We start from the raw sequence: 20723 nt of genomic DNA, 5'->3' as shown, positions 1-20723 counted from the left end.
CCATACTGGTAAATGTGTTACATTGTGTTTAATTAAAAGGTTGAGGAAATGAGGCAGATTCCACACTTGTTGGCATGATTAAGGGTCAACAAATTGGTTGTGAATGACGAGACAATTCTTGAAATTGGGGGTGTTAACCAGTAGCTTAAATGAGCTCTGGCATTATACCTATCAATGGATTAAAGCCCCCTTTATTCTCTTTTATCTAAATCCACTCTTAATGGATATGTATCTCTTCATCAGCACTGTCATCTAGTCAAAGCCTATTGAAAACCTTATCAGCCAATGGTAGTGCTGAAAAGCACAGACTGCGTCCTCCCAACCAGGTTGGGGGCGGGTGAGCTAATAAATACAGGAGCCCTGTTTCCTGTATGACAAAGAGCCAAGCCTCATTGCCTCTTACAAAAATACCCTTATGCAACTGGCCCATAAATTAAGAACAGGGAATGCAAGAGATGGCCTTTCTTGCAGAGTCTGAAGAGGTGCAGGCTTCGCTTTGTCCCACAGCGGAAAGACAAAGGGTGAGGGAGTGCTTTCGGGCCACTCTGGCTGGGTTCCTAGAGCTGGAGATTCTGAGGGCAAAGCCCCAAGTGAGGGTGGAGAGGGCCTTAGGGAGGGAGAGGCCCAGGTTGGATAATGCAGGCCAGCCGGAGGGGACTTCCATGAATCATCCTGCTGGGGGTAATCAGTACCATGTGCTGGGCAGTTCTGGCAGTCTGAGAGTGACACGGAGCCTCACACAAGCTGAGAGTGATTCTGGTGGATCAAGGAACATTTGAGGCCGGTCAAGCTGGTTCTCTGAAGGTTTCCTGCCGCCCCACCACCACCAACAGCACTGCTGCTCTACACCTGACCAGATGCACAACCGAGGGCAAACCTAGCACAGGCGGACAACAAGTCTACAGCCAGCTCTGGCTTCTGCGATGAGGACTTTGATGCTGACAATGACAACGAAGAAGACACAGTAGGTTCCTCTCTCTCCGGTTCCCGCTCTACTCTGGACAGTCGAGCTCTCCTGATCCAGAGCAGAGAAGGCGGTGAAGGGTGGGACCACGACTCGCTTTCAGCACTCACAGTGGCCGGTGCCATTCCCAACAGTGCCCTCTTATCAGTGGCCAACCTCTGCCCCGAGTCGCACTGATGGCACTTCTCCGCCGTGCTGCAGGCCCAGGTGAGCCTCGACCCCAAGTACTGCCTGGTCCTGATGGCCGGGCAGAGCCAAGAGGCTGTGCAGAGCCCCCTCTATGCCTCCATGCAAAGACCTGCCCAAGCTCCTGGGTCCTGCTCCCCCCATACGTGCCTCCCTGCTGGCCCCTGGCAAATGGTCTGTAGCCCCACTCCCCACCATGAGAGGCACAGGCTGGAAGAGGCCATCTTGGAGCAGGCATTCCGTCACCGTCTGCATGACGCCATGCACAGGGACAGCTCCTCTTATGTTTTTGCCCTGCATGTGCCACACCTTCCCTCTCGTCAGGAGAGTGGCAGCGGCCCAGTCTCTACATCTTTCTCAGAGAGAGAGGGTAGAGAAAACTCTGAAAGCTATCCATCATCAGCCACAGTCAGCAGCACCCATAAGCAGCCAAGTTCTGCTCAGAAGCCTGCAGTGATGGAATTTTCTGAGGGAGATTCCTGTGATGTCATGGATAAGCACAAATGAAAGCAGGACTTGCAAGAAATGTGAAGCATTTGGAACCACTTTAGTAAAAACAGACACTATGCTGATATTGCTCTCCTCTGTCTCCTGTTAATAAGGTTAATAATTTTTATGGCCAGGACTAATTGATTCTCTATGTATTACCTGGGTATATATATATATTCTTATATATTCTTTAACTTTTGCTATATTAGCAGTTTAACCTGTTATAAATTATAGTAAAAGTTAGTTAAAATTTGTTTTCTGTTATTTTGTATTGTTTCATATAAGTGGACATAAAGTAAGTCGTCATTAATATTATAAATACTAAGATTACATGATACAACTAAAAGTACTTCCCAGAGATTATAGGCTATATGTTTTGGTTGTAGATCAAACAAGCGTTTCGGTCTTTTGAACATTGCTATAACACAAACATTCTTAAATTGCGAGCCATTTTATTAGCAAATAAAACGTAGCCTAAATGCTCTGAGGCTTGGAATTGCTTTGTTACATTTAAGTCTAAACTGATTCGATAAACTAGCGACATTTGATATAGTCTAGGCTACAACTTTTCTGGCTTCGGTTTTCTCGTTTGATTTCATAATGCACTCTTTCACTAATCAACAACCTTACGTAGGCTACATTGCCTGGCAAAGGTAAAACAACAACAAGCACAAAATTAGATACAAGAAATATGTAGGTATATTGTTAAAAAACAACCTGTTACCTACCTCAGTCATTTTCGGTGATGATTGAATCAGCCTTAGAGATGACATGCCCCGCGGGAAAAAGGAGGCAGCAATAATCTGGCGTGCTAGGCTACTTTAAATATGACATTTAAAAAGGTAATTGAGATTAACAAAAAAAAAACTAAAAAACATAGAGACATTTCAGATAAAGATCAGTCCTAGACAAATTCAAGTTTGAAACAGATTCTTCATACACGACTGCATCCATGAAACCGGACCTTTGTAAGCAACAACGTTACGCTTCCACGAGATGTCAGTAAAACTCTGTTGCTTTCCGGATTTTGCGTTTTATGACTGTATCACTCCGTGGTACCTTCTATGTGAAATATGTAGCCTACAAGAATTTGGAGACAAAAACCACCACCAAAATGTACGTAACTATCAGGTCTGGTCCGAGGGTGTGAGGACATCCAAATGCGAGTCTTTCCTGCATTATTTCCTAACGGCGAAACACAGGAAGGTCTTCCTAATGTTGCGACAGGTTTGCTCAGGGCTTTGGTTTCACTAGGCATGTCTGTTTGCAATAGGGGACGCCGGGGAACAACCTAACACGTTTTGGTTTTCGCTTAGGCCAGGGGTGTCCAATCTTATCCAGAAAGGGACGGTGTGTGTGTGCAGGTTGTTATTTTACCACAGAACTAAGATTCTACTCATCAAGGTCTTGATTAAAGACCACGATTAGTTCATTAGTGTAATCAGGTGTGTTACTGCTGGGTTGAAACAAAAACCTGCACCCACACCGGCCCTTTTAGGATAAGATTGGACACCTCTGGCTTAGGCTAATTAAAAAATATACCTACACGCAGCCTATATTGTAGTAAATATGTTTTAACCCACAAAGAAGATGCATGTCTTCATGCATATAGACCATCTACAGTTCTAGGACATTCCAGGCGATTACTGTTCAATTACGATCAAAAGTAGCGAAAGTGAAAACTGAATCAAATCAATTTGTGACCACCCTTTGGCGTTAAAACTGCATCACTTCTCTGAGATAGCCAACGCTGTCCTGCAGTTCTATAAGACAATCAGCAGGGAGGTTGTTGGAGATGTTGGAGAACTTGCCACAGTTCTTCTGCAGACTTTGGTTGGCTCCTTGCTTCTGATCTCAGACAGTCTTGAAGTTTTTATGTAAAACGTAGTCAATTGCTTACAGTAATATGTTACTTAAAAAAAAAATTAAATACGAAAAGATGTCTCTGTAAAATTAAATCTTTTGGAAAATGAATATCAAAATATCAAATATGTTCTTTTATACTAACACACAAAAAAAGAAACTATATATATATATATATATATATAAGTCTAGGGTGCCTAAGACTTCTGCACAGTACTATATATGTACATATATACACTCAATGAGCACTTTATTATGTATTTATTACCTGTACACCTACTTATTCATGCAATTATCTAATCAGCCAATTGTGTGGCACCAGTGCAATGCCTACAATCATGCAGATACGGGTCAGGAGCCTCAGTTAATGTTCACATTAACCCTCCGAATGGGGACCGTGGAATGATTGTTGGTTTGAGTATCTCAGAAACTGCTGATCTGCTGGGATTTCCATGCACAACAATCTCAGAAATGCCTTGTTAATGAGAGAGGACTGAGGAAAATGGCCAGACTGGTCAAAGCTGACAGGAAGGTGACAGTAAGGTAGATAACCACACAATACAACAGTAGTATGCAGAAGAGCATCTCTGAACACAAAATGCATCAAAACTCCAAGTGGTGAGGCTACAGCAGCAGAAGACTTAATAAGTCTCAAAAATAAAGTGCTCACTGAATGTAATGTACCTGACTTATTGAAGCCCTAACGGGTAAATCATCTGGGTCTGGGCCTTGGTAAATACTTTTAAGAAGTAACAAAGAATAATCCAAAAGGGTTCTAAAACTTTTGCACAGGGCCCTTTGCTTTTTTTATATATTCATAAACAGTGAAAAATAAAAATAAATCTTGCTTTAAAATTTGTAGAAAGGTCTTATGTTTAACATTTATAGTTCAGGTTTGCTTTTTATCACGTACAGATTCATTGTAACATACATTTAAACCAGGGGTGCCCACATTTTTGCACCCCACTGTATGTGTCACTTGTATTATATACATACATTAGTATGTTTTGGATCTTATTTTGTTCCAGTAAATGTGGGAGCGCCAGAGGATCAATGACCATAGGCAGTGGTGTTTTGACAAATATAATGTTTTGTTACAATATTGCAGATGACAACAAGCTAATATTTGCTAGCACCAAGATTATTCCCTTTGTCACACCACATGTGTTTTTTTATTTCTCAATAGTCTGCTAATATTAGACAAAAACACAAACAAACTACATCTGTAAAAACAATTGCTGCTTCAGCCATTTATTCTCTTATGCTCTTATTTTGAAAAGGTACTATTGGGGAAATGAACCGGCCGCACAATAACCCAAAGTTAAGTTACCATCTTTGAGCCAGGAAAAACCCAGCAGACTGCTACATGTGCCTCCCAGACAGGATGCTGTCAGCTATACTGAAAGCACCCGATACCCTCTCACAGCTGCATGTTTCTCTAAACAACTTGCTTCTGTATATCAGAGCTAAACCTTTGTCTACCCCAGACAAAAGAACACATGAACTCATAACCTCTTACTAAAAAAACAAACAGGACTCAAATACAGTCCTTCAATATACATTTCCATAGCTGACAATCCTTGGTCATAAAAAGACACTTCAATTATGGAGCATTTGAAATACTACCTCTGCTTTTTCAGGTAGTGAAAGAAAAACAACAGAAACAATGGCTGCACCATCTCCAGCAGCTGGTTTACTGCTACATATAGAACAGCCCTTTAACAGCTCAGGACCCTCCCATCAGAAGAACACATAGCATTCCCCTGGAGGTCATAGGGAGCCTCAGTCTAATTCAGATGTTTTGCACATGCCCCCTCTCCCCCATACCCTCTTCCACATCTTCATAGGAAGCCTGTGGACAGAAATCAGTCCATGGGTCATTTTTGATTTGCAGGTGATAAATAGCAAAGAAGGGTCAAAGGTCAAAGCCAACCCTCCTAGCTAACAACTGCACTTCCTCTAACAATGCAGTGTTGGTTGGAGAGTACCATAGCCAAAACAGGGGCTCGTTCCACAAAAGCTGTGATGTGTGAGGTGAGATCTGCGAGATGCGACAGATTTCTCCTCCTTGAGTGTTTCACAAAATCGCAATTGCAAGCCCTAAACGCATTTTGCACATTCAAACCCAGTTCCTTACCATTTTACCACACCATTGCACCGTAGCAGGGCAGCACTGTAGATGACATTAGTGTGAAGGGAAAATACTGCACAAAATACTAAAAACAGGATTGTTAATATTTACGACACTTAGGAAATTAAATGTAAATTTTTTTATTCATATAGGGCGGCCTGTAGCATAGTGGTTAAGATACATGAGTGCACTGTGAATGCTTTTATGTGTGTATTGCATGCTTATATTTGCCTTATTTTTAGTGTCTCTGTCTGTCTGTCTGTATGTCTGCATGTATTATCTATGTATATATGTATGTGTGTATTTATGTATGTATGTATGCAGGCCCTGTGTGTATTTGTGTGTGCAAGCTAACTGAGACGGGTGCGTGGGGGTTGGACCCAAAATGCACGACTCAGAAACAATAGTAATATAAAGACCCCTCAGGGCTTTATTCAGGACGAATCCCAGGAGAGTAGTCAATCCAAGCAAAGTCCATACACGTAGATCCAGCCAAACAAAAAATAAACAAACAAAAAGCACGGTGCCGAGGGAAGAGGCAAACTCGTAGTCGGTAGACGTGCAGGGAGGTCCGGTAGCGGGAGAGCTGTCAGCGGGGCAGATGAACAGACGGGCGGCAGGCAGAGGCGTAGTCGTGGGCGAAGCGGGAGTCGAAACCATGAAACAATCAGCAAAGCAAAAGTACAAAAACGGTAGGCGAGGACGTAGTCAAAAAACAAACGATGGTCACAAAACAGAAATCAATAAACAATGGTCAGTAAACAGGCGTGGATCGTAACGTGTAATCAAACAGTAAATAATGCTCAAGAGTTGCGTGAAAAAACAGAGGCAGACAATTTCGCAGTGAACAGTAGCGCGACTGGGCTATAAATGCAGGTGTAGACAGGTGTAGACAATTAGTAAGAGCGTAGCAAGGAAATGGAAAACAGGTGCGATGGATGACAAGTTTAACAAGGAGATTAGTAATCGTTAGTAATAAACCTATCCTGCCCTAGCATTAGTAAATTAGTAAATGACATGCACGAGAAACATAAGGTAACATGAACACATGATTAGTCTTGTTAGTTTCTACCCAATCCTGATCTAGCGTTAGTAGTTTTAGTAAATAGACAAATAGAACATTAGGGGAGTGAAGGACAGAACGAGAGAGAGAGAGAGAGAGAGAGAGAAAAGGCGGAACGCAAGGTTTGCGGAAAAACATGTAAAAGTGTATGCATAACAACGACCAGTTAACGTAACAATAAACATACATCGAAACATAACACAAAGCGGAACTAAGACGATAATCACTCAACATAACCAGGTAATATAATCGTACGAAAACATAACTAGACATGACGAGAAAATAAATCGTAACAAGAAATAAACTAAACAACATGACAAACCTAGACTAACATAATACATGATAAGACACTACGTGACTAAGACAACATGAATAAACATAAATCAACATAAAACATGGTGAGACAGACCTGAAACGTGACAGAACCCCCCCCTTAACGCCCGAATCCTGGCGGTCCTTGGAATTTATCAGGGTGGTCACGATGGAAGTCTCTGATGAGCGATTTGTCCAGAATGAGACTGGGAGCGACCCAGGAACGCTCCTCAGGGCCATAGCCCTCCCAGTCAACCAAGTATTGCACCCCACGGGCCCTCTTACGAATGTTCAAGAGTTTCTTAACCGTGAATGCGGGGTGGTTGTCAATAATGCGGGGGGGAGGTGGTGGGGGATCCGGGGGACATATGGGGTGAGAGGATACGGGCTTAATACATGAAACATGGAATGTGGGGTGAATCTTAAGGGAAGCAGGGAGTGACAGTTTAACAGAGGAAGGATTGATGATTTTGTGGATTTTAAAGGGACCAATAAAGCGGGGTTGCAGTTTGTGAGAGGTGGCTTGGAGGGGAATGTCCTTAGTGGACAGCCAGACGGAGTCACCTGGTTTGTAGGCCGGAGCTGGAGTGCGGTGGCGATCAGCAACACGCCGATTACGATCTGCCGTGCGTAAGAGCGCGGCCTTGGCGTCCCTCCAAATCTTGGCACATCGCTTCATGTGGGTGGCGAGGGAGGGAACCGCGATCTCAGCTTCTTGGTCGGGAAACAATGGAGGTTGGTAGCCAAGAGAGATCTCAAATGGAGATTTCCCGGTGGCGGCGCAGGGTAAGGTGTTGTGTGGGTACTCCACCCAGGTGAGCATCTTGCTCCATGAAGCCGGATTCTGGGCAGAGACACAACGTAGCGCGGCTCCCAAATCCTGGTTGGCCCTCTCGGTTTGCCCATTGGATTGAGGGTGGTAGCCGGATGAGAGGCTGGCCGTGGCACCGAGGGCCAGGCAGAAAGCTTTCCATACTTGAGAAATGAATTGTGGGCCCCGGTCGGATACAATGTCTGAGGGGATTCCATGGATGCGGAACACTTCCTTAATAAGTACATCCGCAGTCTCTTGGGCAGTGGGTAACCCTGGCAGGGGGATGAAGTGGGCCGCCTTACTGAATCGGTCCACCACAGTGAGGATGGTGGTGTTACCTTCGGAAGGGGGAAGTCCGGTAACGAAGTCCACGCCGATGTGGCTCCAGGGTCGGCTGGGCACAGGCAGAGGTTGGAGTAGACCAGCCGGGGCTTGGTGGGAGGCCTTGCTTCTGGCACAGGTGGTACATGCCTTGATGAAGCGCCTGGTGTCAGGGATCATGGAGCTCCACCAGAATCTCCGCTTCAGCACCGCCAAGGTGCGGGTAAAGCCGGGATGGCAGGAAAGGAGGGATGAATGGGCCCATTGCAGCACCTGTGTCCGAGCGGCTGAGGGAACGTATAGGCGTAATCCAGGGTTGGACCTGGGATCGGGATCCTCCCGTAGAGCCCTCTGGATCACCGCCTCGATCTTCCACGTGACAGATCCGATAGTGCAGGAGGCAGGAAGGATGTTCTCGGGAACCTCACGCTCAGAACAGGTGTTGAATTGACGGGACAGGGCGTCGGGCTTAACGTTCTTCGAACCCGGGCGGTAGGTCAGAGAAAAGTTGAACCTCCCGAAGAACAGCGCCCATCTAGCCTGTCGAGAGTTCAGCCTCTTGGCTGTCTGGAGGTATGCCAGGTTCTTGTGGTCAGTCCAAACGATGAACGGCTTCTCGGCCCCCTCCAGCCAATGTCTCCACTCCTCCAGCGCCAGTTTGACTGCCAGCAGCTCTCGGTTTCCAACGTCATAGTTCCTCTCTGCAGGGGACAGCTTCTTGGAGAAGAAGGCGCAGGGGTGTAGTCGGTTGTCAGCGGCCGCCACCTGAGAGAGCACTGCTCCCACCCCTGTGTCGGAAGCATCCGTCTCGACCACAAACTGGCGGGTCGGGTCGGGGTGTACCAGGATGGGAGCGGAAGAGAACAGTCTCTTGACCTTGGTGAAGGCCGTCTCAGCTTCGGGGCTCCACCGGAATGGCACCGCAGGGGATGTGAGCTTGGTTAAGGGGGCGACCACTTGACTATAGGATCTGATGAACCTTCGGTAGAAGTTGGCGAATCCCAAGAAGCGTTGGAGCTGCTTACGTGAGGTGGGTGTGGGCCAGTCGGTAACTGCCAGAATCTTCTTGGGATCCGCCCTGATCCGTCCCCTCTCTAGGATAAACCCTAGGAACTCAACTGTGTCGGAGTGGAAGACGCACTTCTCCGCCTTGACGAATAATCTGTTCTCAAGGAGTCTCTGTAGAACTTGCCTGACGTGGTGCTCATGATCCTTGGCATTGGTGGAGTAGATCAAGATGTCATCCAGGTAGACGAACACATGGCGACCCAACAAGTCCCGAAGAACATCATTCACCAAGGCCTGGAACACAGCAGGAGCATTGGTGAGGCCGAATGGCATGACCAGGTATTCGAAGTGTCCAAGAGAGGTGTTGAAGGCGGTCTTCCATTCATCGCCCTCACGGATACGGACCAGGTGGTAAGCGTTGCGGAGATCCAACTTGGTGAAGATGGTGGCCTCGTGAAGTGGGTGGAACGCGGAGTCCATCAGGGGCAGAGGATACTTGTTCCTCACTGTGATGTTGTTCAGCTCCCTGTAGTCGATGCACGGGCGTAGGGAGCCATCCTTCTTCTGAACGAAGAAGAATCCCGCACCGACGGGAGAGGAAGAAGGGCGAATTAGTCCGTTAGCCAGGCAGTCACGGATGTATTTCTCCATCGCCTCCCTTTCTGGTCTGGAGACGTTGTATAGGCGACTTGAGGGAAGTGACGAACCAGGAAGGAGCTCGATGGCGCAGTCGTAGGGTCGATGAGGCGGCAAAGACTGAGCTTGTGTCTTGGAGAACACTGTGCCCAGGTCATGGTAAGGAGAGGGGACCCTATCCAGGGAGGGTTTGGGAGTCTGTGGTGGGGCTGGCACTCCCTCTGCTGGTGGTGGGGCGGAACGCAAGCAGGACAGATGGCACTTAGGATCCCATGCTTGCACTTGGTTAGAACTCCAGTTGATCGTGGGGTTGTGTTTCTGGAGCCAGGGTAATCCCAAGATGAGTTGGTCATTAGGGGACTGGATGACGCGGAACTGGATCATCTCCCGATGGTTTCCAGAAATGATCAATTGTACGGGAATAGTGATGTGCGTCATGCGACAGAAAGTCCTTCCATCCAGCGACCGCGCATTCTCAGGGTGGGGTAGAGGGAGGGTGGGAATGTTCAGTTCAGACACCAGAACCTCGTCGATGAGGTTGGCATCCGCTCCAGAATCCACCAATGCGTTAACCCGGGTAGTTCCGTCGGGGAGAATCAGCAGGGTGGTGAGCGTGGGACGATGGTTGTCTTTGTCAGAATCCCCATGCCTGTCGACTGCTCTCACCTCTACTGGTCGCCTGGTCCTGAAGGAGCACCGAGCCTGGGTGTGACCCGGCCTCCCACAGTAGAAGCATGAGCCGGTGGTTCTGCGGCGTGCTCGTTCCTCGGTAGAGATCTTGGTACCGGCTCGGGACCGGTCCATGGGTTCGGGTCCCTCCGACTGCTGCTCCTCTTGTCGCGGACTTGGCCCCTGCCTGGGGTACAGGTTGCCGGGAAGGATCGGTCTTTCCGACCGGCGTTGTCTGGCACGGTTGTCCAGGCGGATCGTGGTGCGCACGAGTTGGTCGAGCTGGGTTATGGGGTCCAGTCGCGCCAACTCGTCCTGGAGCGTCTCACTCAGGCTGGCCAGGAAGAGATTCGCCAATGCTGCATCGTTCCAACTAGTAGCCGCCGCGAGGGTGCGAAAGTCGATGGAGTGATCTGCCGCGGTCTTCCGTCCCTGGCGCAGAGCAATCAGTCTCTGGGATGGCTCCTGGTCGCTGGATGCGTGTTGGAACACCTTCCGAATCTCATCGGCGAAGACTGGGTAACGAGGAGGAAAAGAATCCCCGGACCACACCGCCGTAGCCCAATCCAATGCCCTCCCCTTGAGTAGCCCCATCACGTAGCCTATCCGACGGTCGTCGCTGTTGTAGGTCTGGGGCTGTTGCTTGAAAACAAACTCGCATTGGAGTAGGAACGCCTTGCACCTCTCAGGTTCTCCACTGAACCTCTCCGGAGGGGGTTGTTGGGGCTCCCGGAATTGCCAGGCTCCCGAGGGGTTGACCGCCGGGGAAGTGGGTGGGTGAATGGGTTCCTCCTGTGGTTGTGGCAGGACTGCGATGGCGAGCCTCCTCATCTCTGCACACAGTTCACGAATCTCCAGGTGAAGCTCGGAGATTCCTTGTGAATGCAGCCGGACGATGGCTCCTTGTTCCTGGAGGGCGTGGAACATGGCAGTTGAGTCAGCAGGGTCCATAGTGGCGAAATTGTTCTGAGACGGGTGCGTGGGGGTTGGACCCAAAATGCACGACTCAGAAACAATAGTAATATAAAGACCCCTCAGGGCTTTATTCGGGACGAATCCCAGGAGAGTAGTCAATCCAAGCAAAGTCCATACACGTAGATCCAGCCAAACAAAAAATAAACAAACAAAAAGCACGGTGCCGAGGGAAGAGGCAAACTCGTAGTCGGTAGACGTGCAGGGAGGTCCGGTAGCGGGAGAGCTGTCAGCGGGGCAGATGAACAGACGGGCGGCAGGCAGAGGCGTAGTCGTGGGCGAAGCGGGAGTCGAAACCATGAAACAATCAGCGAAGCAAAAGTACAAAAACGGTAGGCGAGGACGTAGTCAAAAAACAAACGATGGTCACAAAACAGAAATCAATAAACAATGGTCAGTAAACAGGCGTGGATCGTAACGTGTAATCAAACAGTAAATAATGCTCAAGAGTTGCGTGAAAAAACAGAGGCAGACAATTTCGCAGTGAACAGTAGCGCGACTGGGCTATAAATGCAGGTGTAGACAGGTGTAGACAATTAGTAAGAGCGTAGCAAGGAAATGGAAAACAGGTGCGATGGATGACAAGTTTAACAAGGAGATTAGTAATCGTTAGTAATAAACCTATCCTGCCCTAGCATTAGTAAATTAGTAAATGACATGCACGAGAAACATAAGGTAACACGAACACATGATTAGTCTTGTTAGTTTCTACCCAATCCTGATCTAGCGTTAGTAGTTTTAGTAAATAGACAAATAGAACATTAGGGGAGTGAAGTACAGAACGAGAGAGAGAGAGAGAGAGAGAGAAAAGGCGGAACGCAAGGTTTGCGGAAAAACATGTAAAAGTGTATGCATAACAACGACCAGTTAACGTAACAATAAACATACATCGAAACATAACACAAAGCGGAACTAAGACGATAATCACTCAACATAACCAGGTAATATAATCGTACGAAAACATAACTAGACATGACGAGAAAATAAATCGTAACAAGAAATAAACTAAACAACATGACAAACCTAGACTAACATAATACATGATAAGACACTACGTGACTAAGACAACATGAATAAACATAAATCAACATAAAACATGGTGAGACAGACCTGAAACGTGACACTAACGCAGGCATGTGCTTATGTTTGTGCATAATTCATTAATAAAAAATAAAAAAAAGTTATCTGGCAAAGAATGGCAGGGGTTTTGGATTATGGTTTGTAAGATGAACCTGGGTGGCTTGTGCCGGGGAAGGAACCTCCTGGAGTTCCCGCCCTACCCTTTCCCCGCTCCCGTCCATTCCACAACCTTTGAAGCAGCCTACGATGACCAGGGAAAGACAAAGGTGATGAACCTGGACCAGGGTTCATCATCATGCCACACAGAGATAGAGCACTGTTTGTTGTCCATGGCCTCTTTCATGAAAGCATAATGAATATTGAATCCAGATTCAGAGAAGCAGCAAGGCTTTGAAGGTACAGCAAGAGATGTGACCGTTTGATCTGAAAGACTAAACAGAAAATACAGAGGGTGGTCACGATACTTGTAGAAACAGATTTGTAAAAACAAGACCGTCCACTAGGGATTAGATTTGTTTGACAGAATTACAAAAAAGCAGACATGATTTTTCCAGTTTTGTCACTATGAGGGGTTCAACGGAACAAATACACAGGGACCCCTTACAATGGACCTCTTCAGACAATATTTAACAATATTTAATTTATTCTGGATTAATTCAAACAAAGATGGCTCAACTGCAAATGCACCAAACAAGAATTTCAATCTGGAGATACAAACAGCATAATGACAGTGTCAGAATACATGTTTCTAAAAGCTTCTCTGATTTCATCTTGAGGGTCTACTGACATGTGAAATGTTATTTTCAGTGGTGGACAAAGTACAAAAATCCTGTACTTCAGTAAAAGTAGAAATACCCATGGTAAAATCTCACTCGAGTAAAAGTAGCAAATGTTACATGAATAAGATTTTATCACAGATATTTCTGTTCTGGAACTAATGGAACATTTCAGAAGTTTCTCAAAACCTCAAGATTCCAAGGTTGTTATAAACAGAAACTTTAAGTAAAGCAAAAACTGTCAATTAAAAAATCATAGTTATACACAGAGATAAAAACTAAATTTTTAATTTCAGGCTCTAATGAGTACCATTTAGTATTGATATTTGCACTGTTATGGCAGGTGCTTGAGTCCTACAGCACTTTAATTGAAGCATGCATTCTTATTCACAGATCTTATTGTGGCTAGACTGGAACTTCAACCCCCTGGGCCCCTTGATTGTTACGGCACAGCAACACCACTGTTTGTATTGATCAGAACAAGCTAGCCAGCTTTAGTGCCGGTTTTCCCTTCAATTAAATGTGAAACTTGCAGGTAGCAATTCAGGCTATCAAGTTTCATGTTAAATGTAAGGATACCAGCACTACAGCTGTTCTAATCAATAGGCTACGAATGGTAAAATGTTGCTACACTGCACCAGTCGCCACAAGCTTCTTAAACAAATCAATGCAGACAATAATAAAAACAATGCTACGTGATACTTAAGGTGGCTACTGTTTCAGCATGTTTCTATAGTTACATATGTTTGTTAAGTTCTTCTCAAAATAGAGAAGCTAACCAGATGGCTAAGTCCTGTTTTTGATCATTTTTGACCTTGGTTAAATTCAAGGTTTTGAACCAGGATTAAACTGGCTTCTTAATCGCAACGTCTTATTCTTCTTAATTCCCGGTCCACCTTAAATTGTTTACACCGGTGTGGCAACTGCCTATTTGCTATTTCACAGAAAAGTTTTTTAAATGCCTAAATCGTCTTTGGCCACACATTACACTACTATATTGCACAATTTAGCCAACTTCTCTATTTAGTGCTGGTGATAGCTGGCCACTAAATGAAAGGATTATAGTTAATTGAGAGTTTATATACAACCATTTCAGGACTTCACATAGTAATGTTATGTCAGCAAACTAGCAAAACATTAGAGAGCTTATGGCTATTAATATCTTAATGTACTTCACAAAACCATTCACAGTTATATCAGATGCCATTTCACAATTTTTAAATGCAAGTCGCTTTATTGGCATGACAAAGTCGTGGTCAATAAAAACAACTAACTCATGTCACACTGCTGGCTTTGGGTCTCTCCTTGCAGCAAACCGTAAGCAGTGTATTAATTTAGAATGGTAATTAGAGTGGCCTAGACTACCTGCCAAACAAATTTAATCATCGCCTAGCATCCAATCAGAATCGAGTATTCACCCAGACCATGGTAGACTAACTGGAACACAGTGAGTCTACGTTAACTACATCATTGCTGAAGAAAAGTTAATGAGCTCATCATCGGCGAAAGGAAATATAATGTTAAGCTATTAATATGTTAGCTCCCAAAATAATGGCAATTAATTTGTAGAAATGTAACACTGCATTCCAGACTTCAGTGCCATGCAACAGAACGGAGTACGGCTGGCCCTTCCCATTTTTAAATGAAGCATAGAAAGACTTGAATATTCCGTTGAGTTGAACAGCACTATAGCTGTCAAAATCTGGCATGTCTCGTTCTTTGCAAAAATCGTGGCTTTCCGTGTCTATGTAACCTATAAGTTATTTTTTTTTTACTGCTCGTTAAAATGCTTAGTTACATTATGTTTGAAACAACTACCATGGTTATCTTTCCAACAGTGCAAAGTGTAGCCTATAGTAAAATTATTATATATGAATTAGAAATGCATTGCAAATTTGTGTATGTTGTGCGCATTGATTAAAAAAAATATTTTAGGTGTGAATATTTTTTACACACTTAAAATTTGTTCTTGTGAGCAAGCTTTTATGAAATTAATCACCACCCACATTAATGCCGTATATGGCCTAGGTGGTCAATTATTTTTCCGTGCCATGGTATAACTAACGATAACGTTAATTTACCATGCTGATAGCAAATTCGAGCAGTGACAGACATACATTGTTTTGTGGTAGTCAGGATTCGGTTTAGTTAAAGGTACAATAGCTAATTTCAGACTTCTAACGGTCAAGAGAGGAATTGCAGCAACAAAGATCCTCAAACCACAACACTGTTTATCCCTCCCCCTTCTCTGTGAACACGCTGACGTTGTAACCCACCCGTGCCATTTGGCTGTGGCAATTAGAACCAATTTTCAACCAATAAGCTTGAATTATTGTTCAGCTATACAATGTATCGGTCTGTCAACTATACATTTTGAAACCCGAATTTAAGGACTATAAACACAGGTAGAGTGAGCATGTCAGTGAGCCTTTTTCAGTGATAGGAAGGGATTCTTACAATGGTCTTGTAAGAATGTTTTAACATAAAAAAACTTGTTGTATCTTAAACATCAAATCAAAATGTGATTTCTAAATAGGTTGGACATGATACTTTTCTTATGCCAATAGTTGAAAGTTAAATTATTTTTCCTAAATCACAAGGTAACAGTGTGACTAAGGGATACATATTTATTTATTTCTATTTTATTGCTTTTTGTCCCCCATCCAGGTGCCTAGATGCAATTTCCAGTTTTCCATTTTTAAGTCTAACAGAAGCACAGTTTACCTGTCCTTTGATTGTGGTGGTGCTGCCCCAAATTTCTGTCGCCTTCTGCTGCCAGAAGATTCCAAGCCACCCCCCTCCCACAGCTTTTTCCGTTCCACAAACCAGACAGGAATTTTCTTGAGATGACCTTCAAAACATGATATTTAAATAAGGTGTGTTTTCCCAAGTCTGTGTTTGGTCCCCAAACCCCTGGCCACTAACCCTACATTCCGGGTGTTCTGAGAAAGTTATGGATATTATTGTTTGGCTGAGATGTTGAGCTCAGGGGAGAATGTTCCCAATGCCCTGACAGATCCAGTTGTTGCCTCTTCCCTCCTCTCCCAACTCCCACTATTCTTTATGAACATACATAAAATGGGACTTTGCCCACCACCACAACAGGTTTGAATTAAGTTATTTCTAATCACAGAATAAGAAATTGTTCAGTGTTAAATAAACTCTTACACAAAACAATGAACACATAAACCATGCACATTTACAATACATTGCTGCTGCCAATTATTTTGGTTGGTGATACTAGCTGCATTGAATTTCACCATTAGGCCTGGACCCATGTTGCTGGGGCCTACAGTTTCAGCCATCTTAGGCAATTTTTTTAGTTATGAAATAATTTTTTCTCAGGGGGAATGAACTGGGTCTGCATCTGCTGCAGGCCTGCAGCTATGACAGCCTGCACAGCCCGTAGGTGATGAGCAGCTGCTGTTGGACTCACACGTGCTCACCCACTCCCAGTCCCGTGACCACATCACTCCTGTCCTTCAATCCCTCCACTGGCTTCCGGTTAGACAACAAATTCAATTCAAACTCTTACTCATCACCTACAAGGCTCTGCATAACCAGGCTCCCCCCCTACCTCACTGACCTTCTTCACCACCACAACCTCCGTTCATCTGATGCCAACCTGCTGTCTCTCCCGTGCAGGACCAAGCACCGGACCTGGGGAGGCAGGGCCTTCTCCATCGCTGTCCCCTCCCTCTGGAACTCTCTCCCCAAATCCATCTGTGAATCTTTCCATTTAAAAAAAATCCCTAAAAACTCACCTTTTTAAAGCTCCTTTAATGCCTGATTTAATGTCTTTATTTATTCTTTGATTGTAATTTTCTTTTATTTTTCTTGTTTCTTTTCTTTTATTTTTCATTTCATTGTATTTTAACCATTGTATCACTTTTATGTAAAGCGTCTTTGAGTACCTTGAAAAGCACTATACTAATAAAATATTATTATTATTATTATTATTATTATTATTATTATTATTATTATTATTATTATTACATGCATCCCCTCCCTCTCCTATGTCCTAACGCTGGTGTCTCATACAAGTGTCTCAACTCCCTCCTCCTTTTGACCAAGACCTCAAAGCGTCCTTTGAGCCAGTCCCAGGATGCTTCACCCAAGATCAGCATGTGTTTATGTGCTGCGGAGAGGGGCCCCAGATAGGTAAGGAATTCTGGGATTGAAAGCAGATGGGTAAGTGCATGTGACTAGATTTTCTGTTATTTTTTAACTCTTTTGTATGTGCTCAAAATATAATGACAATTAATCAAAAAAACTTTGTTTTAAGTGAAATGTTTGCATTTGCTGAAAGTTTCAAAAGACAGGAAATTAAATTGATCAGCCCTAACCTAACATCAGCCTGCCCTGATTCAAGGAATCAACACAGATCTCTGACAACTGCTACAGCCATTTATAATGCCTATTCTATGTCAAACAACATGTGCTCAACACTAAGCAGATTGTTTAAGATTCAAACCTCTCAAATAATTCACAATCTTAGAGTAGTGCACTGTAAAGTGTATTGGTGTCACCAATCACTGATTTTGGTGTTGCGCCATTTATGGGGTCCACTGGACCACTCATTATGTCGATAATGCATAAATATACAATAAAAGTCACCTTTTATATCAGACTACCCAATTTTTAGGTGAGCAAAAGTATTGGAACATGTTTCTTGTTGCCCAGTTGTGTCCTGTTAGATTGATTGGTTAAACAATAAATAGTTCTAAATGTCTACTCTTGGTTTTAGCCTTGGGTTTTGCCTGTGACGAAAAGATAAACCAACATGAAGACCAGAGAACTGTCTGTCTGCCAACTTAAGGAGAAATGTGTCCAAACTAATTGGGAGGAGCTTCATCATGCCGCTAGAGGCAGTTGCATGTGGCCATATGCACTCTCTCCCTGGTGCTCGTGAAAAGAAGCGTTGGAGTTCCACCAATGTTAAGTCAATTAAGTGTTTTGTGTTCCTGTATTGTGTGGAAGTTTCTGGGACTGGTTTCGTAGTTTCATGTTCTTTGCACTTTGGTGATGTGGTAATTTGGTCTGTACTCTCTTATTTTCATGCATGCATGCTGTTCTTATACACTAACACATATCAGAAATAAAAAAGGTCAGTTAAACTCATAAATAAACCCTTTGCATAACAAAGCTGTGTGTGGTATTGTCAATATTGTTCTGCGCTGACTAGCTTGGGCAGTTTTGTAATGAATGGGATTCACCTCAGAGAACTGAAAATTAGGCACACATGTTAGTTTTGGACCTTGTTTGGAAGAGAGAAGTCAAAGCAGTGTTAAGATAATAGGTCTGTTCACGCCTTCAGTATGCTGCGGCCAAAGGTCACAGCTCCAGTGGAAGTGTGCACAAGACTGCACAGAGACCAGGCCAAAGATTCTGCAGAAGGGGAAAGCTGTAAAAGGGAACTGCTGCTTGCTACAACAGCTTGTTAAGTTATTTAATCAAATAAGACACACGCCTGTAGCACTGACAAATTTCTCCTGTCACCTGGGGTGGCTGAGTTGAAAGATGCTGTCTGTGTGAGTGATTATTGGCTTGTTAAAAACATAATTTTTATTAGAGTTTTTATTCATTATCTGAACTGCTTGCTGCCATTTATTCTCCATGTCACGGCAGGGTTGCTGTGTACCCTGTTGTTAGAATCACTGCCTCACTGCCTCACTGCCGGCTCTGTCTGATCCATCATGATCAATAAAACTTTCAGCAGCCTCTTTTTAAGGGTCTGCAGTCGTCTTTCAGATTCACTAAACTGGAACTACTGCTGTTTCACATACCTTTGGGAATGTCACTACCCAGCAGCCCTTTTCTGGATTACTGGGATTACTGGGTGGGAAAAGGGTTCATATCCTTGGTTTAAAGACATTCATTGGCAAATCAGCAACAACATATAAAGTTTCACATCCTTTTTTTCTCTTATGACTGTATGATATCTCATACAGTGCTAGAGAGGTCAAAGCTCACATTAAGTAGAGTACATGTGTTTGCCCTAGTGCTCTCTGCCCTCCAAAAGGGAAGTTCAGTGTCAAGGATTTAGTCCCATGGCCCATAAATTACACTGCGTGAATGTTTTTGATTAGTAAGGCCTACTATGTGTAGGCTCAAGAGTAAGCCCGCTATGGTGTCATATACTAAAAGGGGTGAGATACAATTTAATTTTAGAGCAGAGCTTACTGTCAGGGTCATGCCATAACATCTCATGTCTATTTTAACCAGTATTCACACATAATTAATATTGCCATTAAGGTTTTTACACAACATGCTTATTAGTATAATCCAGTGTCCCTTTCCTGACAGTAGGTGGCACAGTGATCATTCAGAGAATGCTGGAAATAATCACATGCAAAACAACATTCTAAGGAGGTAGGGTGCATGCATTTCGGCCCAGTCATGGATGGAAAGTAATTTTGTGGAACCATTTTGGGCAAATATTGAAACTGACCCAACATTAGTGCTGAGGTTTCTGTTTAAAAAAAAAAAATTAATACTGCCCACTTTCCTGAGCTGCAGCTTGTACTAATAAGAATGCATTTAATTAACAGTATATACAGTAGAACCTGTACAGTACAGTAGAAGATGTGAGCGCCATATAGCAAAAACGGAAGTTTTAATGCATCTTTCCACACACACACAATTCCACACACACACAATTCAGATTCAAGTTATTTTCTTTATGTTTCCTGCAGTTCTGGGGTCTCTAGTATGGCATGCTTAAACTGCTTGCTTGATTTTTTATAACCAGCACAGTTATGTTACCTTCTTGTTTTTTGGATTCATTCCTTTTTTCACGGTGCAATTTTCAATCACTACGGTAACAGGATATATAGTTTGAAAGCGTTAAAGCTCACAGTTCCATCTGTTATGGAAGCGGGGGGACCTCGCCTCCTCTGCACTTTGGAAATCCACATACTACAAGAAATACGGTAACGTCAGTGTCATTTGCACGACAAGGGTCCAGTGAACCAAATGCATGAACAGATTTCTTTCCCAATTTCTCCAAATTTGGTTACCGATTGGACCCTGTATTTTAATCGCCCATGTTAACACCACTACGACCCTGTCCCCCAGCAACCGGAAAGAGATTGACATGCCTCCTTCAAGCCGTATCATCTCAAGCCCCGGACCATGATTTAGAGGCGATCAGGGTGCCTCGTATGTGGTGATCCTCCCTGCTGAGTTTCTCCTCCCACCCTCGGAGTGGCGGGCCAATTATGCCACTCCCTCGTACTCGGCTTTTGGCTGGACCGGGCCACGAACCCCAGGCCTCGGTGTGCAACTGCATCAGACTGATGCCTGCATCAAGGTCCGATGCTTTAGCCGTGTACCACCACGGCACTTAAATGCAGTGTCCATTGTTTACTTAGAATTTTTCTGAAGGAAAACTATTATTGTTGCATACTTCTACAAAAGTAGTAAAATAAATAAAGTAA

The sequence above is a fragment of the Conger conger genome, chromosome 4 (assembly GCF_963514075.1).
Source record: "Conger conger chromosome 4, fConCon1.1, whole genome shotgun sequence".
Taxonomy (NCBI): Eukaryota; Metazoa; Chordata; class Actinopteri; order Anguilliformes; family Congridae; genus Conger; species Conger conger.
Note: the sequence above shows the minus strand (reverse complement) of the source record.